The sequence below is a fragment of the Brienomyrus brachyistius genome, unplaced genomic scaffold, assembly GCF_023856365.1.
Source record: "Brienomyrus brachyistius isolate T26 unplaced genomic scaffold, BBRACH_0.4 scaffold42, whole genome shotgun sequence".
Lineage (NCBI taxonomy): Eukaryota > Metazoa > Chordata > Actinopteri > Osteoglossiformes > Mormyridae > Brienomyrus > Brienomyrus brachyistius.
This window is the reverse complement of record NW_026042317.1, coordinates 2936365-2940990: the sequence shown is the minus strand read 5'-3', so window position 1 is coordinate 2940990 and position 4626 is coordinate 2936365.

The window sequence follows — 4626 nt, the reverse complement described above, 5'->3', positions numbered from 1 at the left end:
TGTACACTTTAAATGCACCAAAGACACACGCCGTATATGGCAGGGAATTCAGCCAATCACGATCTACGAGCCCATCCTACACATCAATGGCGGTGATGTCTCCCTTCCAGATGAGCTAAACAACTGTTTTGTACAGAATAAGCCGACACCCCCCCCCCCCACCCCCCAAGTGAGAAGCTACTTTGTCTGACCACAGCTGATGTGAGAAGTACTCTATCCAGAGTCAACCCACGCAAGGCAGCAGGAGCTGACAACATACTTGGCTGAGTGCTGAGAGAATGCACTGACCACATGGCTGGGGTCCTCACAGAATGCACCTCTTTAAGCCAGTGGTCTGTCCCAGCATGCTTCAAATTAACCGCCATCATCCCAGTGCTGTAGAAGCCATCAGTGACAGGCCTGAATGACTACTGCCCAGTAGCACTCATGTCAATCATCATGAAGTGCTTGGAAAGGCTGGTCATGGCAGTAATACATAAAGACTAATCTTCCCACCTCTCTAGACCCTCTCTGATCTGCATACCGGTCCAACAGGTCTACTGAGGACACCGTAGCCTCTGCCCGTCACCTTTCCCTGACACATCTGGGTAAGAGAGTCACAGATGTCAGGATGTTATTCATAGACTTCAGCTCTACCTTCAACATGTCCCTCAAAAACTGAGGGGGTTAAGCTTGAACACCACTCTCTGCAGCTGGATCTTGGATTTCCTGACAGAGACGCCCCAGTCAGTATGTATGGGCTGCAACACGTCCAACACCATCATCATCAAGTTTGTGGATGATACAACTGTGGTGGGACTGATAAATAGAGAAGATGAATCAGCATACAGAGAAGAGGTGGAAAGTCTGTCCACAAGGTGCAGAGACTACAATCTATCTGTCAACGCTGACAAGGCAAAAGAGATGATTGTGGACTTCAGAAGGACACGTCCTGCCCACACCCCACTCAGCATCAACGGTACTGCTGTGGAGATTGTAAGGAGAACCAAGTTCCTCGGTGTGGACATAACTGAGGAATTTACATGGACAAATAACACCAGCTCCTTATTCAAGAAAGCCCAGCAAAGACTAAACTTCCTGAGGTGGCTGAAATAAGCAAACCTTCCCCTCCCATCCTCACCATGTTCTATAGAGGCACCATCAGCAGTGTTCTGACTAACTGCATCACCATCTGTTATGGCAGCTGCAACAAATCTGACCACAAGTGCCTGCAGAGAGTAGTGAAGACAGCAGAGAACATTATGGGATGCCTCTCCCTTCCCTACAAGCCGCTTTTTGCAAACGCAGTGTCCGCAAGGCCTGCAGCATTGTGCAGGACCCATCACATCCCTCACATGGTCATTTCACACTCCAGCCACCTGAGAGAAGATACTGCAGCATCAGAGCCGGGTCTGCCAGGCTGCGTGGCAGTTTTTACCCCCAGGCTGTCAGGCTCCTCAACACCATGCTGCCTCCCAGGATCCCTCACTCTGCCTCCTCACTGCCTCAACCCCCCCGTAACCCACAACTAAAGGCCACAGACTGACCCTTAAGCACTGCACTGCACTTAACACTTTGTCACTCTGACATGGGGGCAATAATAAGAATCCCCATTATTCTCTGTCTGCCCCATTATTCTGCTTCTATTCCTATTTTCAGCTGTTAGAAATGTTAGACGTGTTACTGCTGTTACTACTATTATCATACACTGTTTACACTGTGAACTCAGGCTGTTACAGCGTACATGATGGTGAATTCAGGTCTAACTGACTGCAGAAATACATCATATATTTAATATAGTTCTAACAATATTGCACATTGTCCAGTATTGCACATTACTGTATATTGCATAATCTACTCCTCTTCCTCAGTTGCACTGTCCTGTAAGTCCTTTGCACATTGTCTTGTCTTGTTCTCTATATTGGACTAAGTTTATGCTTACACTGTGGGCCCTGAGCTTCGCCATTTCATCTCTCTGTATACTTATATATGGTGGAGATGACAATAAAGTTCAATTTGGCTTTGATCTCGGGGGTTTGTTCACGGTGCAGCAATTTGGAAAAAGAGGGAACTGAGCTGGAAGGTGAAGCTTTTAATTTACCAGTTGATCTACGTTCCTACCCTCACTTATGGTTATGAGCTCTGGGTGATGACCGAATAAATGAGATTGTGAATACTGTATAAGCAGCAGAAATGAGTTTCCTCAGCAGGGTGTCTGGGCTCAGCCTTAGAGAGGGTGAGGAGCTCAGACATCCGGGCTCAAAGTAGAGTCACTGCTTCTCCGCAGTGAAAGGAGTCAGTTGATGGTTCTAGGATACCTCTTGGACGGCGCCCTGGGGAGGTGTTTCAAGGCATGTCCAACCAGGAGGAGGCCTGGGGGCAGACCCAGAGATTATATATTATATATAACCTGAGAGATTATATATAATATATACTACATTATATACCAGCCTAGATGCATCTACGTTGGGAGCATCGCATTGGCGCGCTGCTGGAGAGAGGTGTGTGTCCAAAGTGGATTAAAAGACGTTCATATAGTGATCTAAAGACAAACTCACTTTTATTAATAGCTGTTGTAGAATCAATATTAAACTCACTATTTTATTTGTGTCCATTGCTTGGTCAAAATATCAGGCAGATCATTGTGAGCAGCAATAAGTAATAAACATAACAATCTCAAATAATGATAGACATTAATTAGCTTTGCACATTAGTTAATTTTGCACATTGCTTACTGAGCAAAATTAGCACAATACGATCATTAATAGCATAATCAGTTTACTGAATGTGTCTGGCAGGCTGTGGGGTGGACTCTCTATAAAACAAAACAGGTGTTTAGTACCAAATTAGGACCCAATATACTCATTTTTAATTCTTAATTAAAAATTAAGGATGGCATGGTGGTGCAGTGGTTAGCACTGTTGCCTCACACCGCTGGGACCCGGGTTTGAGTCTCCGCCTGGGTTACATGTGTGTGGAGTTTGCATGTTCTCCCCATGTCATTGTGGGGTTTCCTCTGGGTACTCCGGTTTCCCCCCCAGTCCAAAGACATGCTGAGTCTAATTGGAGTTACTAAATTGCCCATTCAGTAGGTGTGCATGAGTGAGTGACTGGTGTGTGAGTGTGCCCTGCGATGGGCTGGCCCCCCATCCTGGGTTGTTCCCTGCCTCGTGCCCATTGCTTCCGGGATAGGCTCCGGACCCACCGTGACCCAGTAGGATAAGCGATTTGGAAAATGGATGGATGGATATTAGATAAGTGGCAGAAAAATCGATGGATGGAACTGTATGAAAAATAATGCTGCTTATGAAAGTAGGTAAGTAAGAATTTCCGGTTAGAATTTCATTGTACCTTATACGCATGACACTGCTTTCTTAGAAACTTGTACTGCCATTAAATTTTGAAGACGCTGTACAAAGAAGGACACAATAGTGTTCGGAATATTTTTTTCTTGTCTGTGAAAATATACAGCTCTTCTGGACACTCATTCTTAAAAAAATCAGATGCTACTTTAATACGATCTGTACCGTTAGTAAAGACAATGTTCCGTGACAAAACGTGACCATACTGCCACGCCAATTTCTGGTGGCACTGCACGTCGCGCATGCGTCTTGTTATCCTCATGTAAGTGCGCAGACGAAGCCGGAATCAACACAGAAAACGTGGCGGCCAGACTGGTACCTCTCCGCGCACGTATAAGCGGACGTGTTTGTATAGACTTTTATGATGCATTTTACTCCTCCGCGGACGACCGCCTGCCGCACTACAAATTTGTCTTTAAACGCCAACATAGATGATTTTGATGAGGATTGGGGTAGTTTGCAAACCCTACAGCCAATTTTCAAGGTAATAGAACTGTTACATACATATAAATGCGTATGCATATGTGTGCAGACTTATCCCAAATTGAAAAGCTCACGCCAGCCAGTTGATCAAAGTTGGCAGCCCCGTGAACTGCCGCTCTGAATTTGTAAAACGTAGGGAAACATACACAGACCTCGCGGCTGTGGTACGTGTGCAGGGAATATCAGAATTACTACTAATACTTAAATAGGACACGTGCGCATGTGTAAAGTACACAGCTTGACCAGAGAAATATGAACGTTTCCATGTACGCATACGCGGTGTAATACGCGAGTGCTGCGCTTTGCGGAGAACCAGCCTAGATGCGTCCGCGTTGGGAGCGTCGTGTCGGCGCGCTGCTGGAGAGAGGTGTGTGTCCAAAGTGGATTAAAAGACGTTCATATTGTGACCTAAAGACAAACTCACTTTTAGTGGTAATCTTTGTTGTGTACTTTTATGGTTAATATGTTTGATGAATGCTGTTTGTAATTTTATTTACCTATAATTATCCCATAACATGCGCGTCATTTTGGCGCGTCTTCCCACCGGCGTCGCGCGGGCGACCAACATTTCCTGAGGTAATTCACATATTTGACTTTTTATATTTTATGTATCGTACAGAATAATAGAGCGCAGGCTAAAGTGCAGTTCGGCCCCAGCGAGTCTCTCAGCGCGGCGTGTCTCACAGCGCAGGGGGCAGCCGGAGCGCCGCAGACTCGGGCGGCTACATGAGTATATTGGGAATAAAATGTGTGTATTGGAGCGAGTTCTGTGTTAGTGAGTGTGTGAGGTGTGACAGTGATA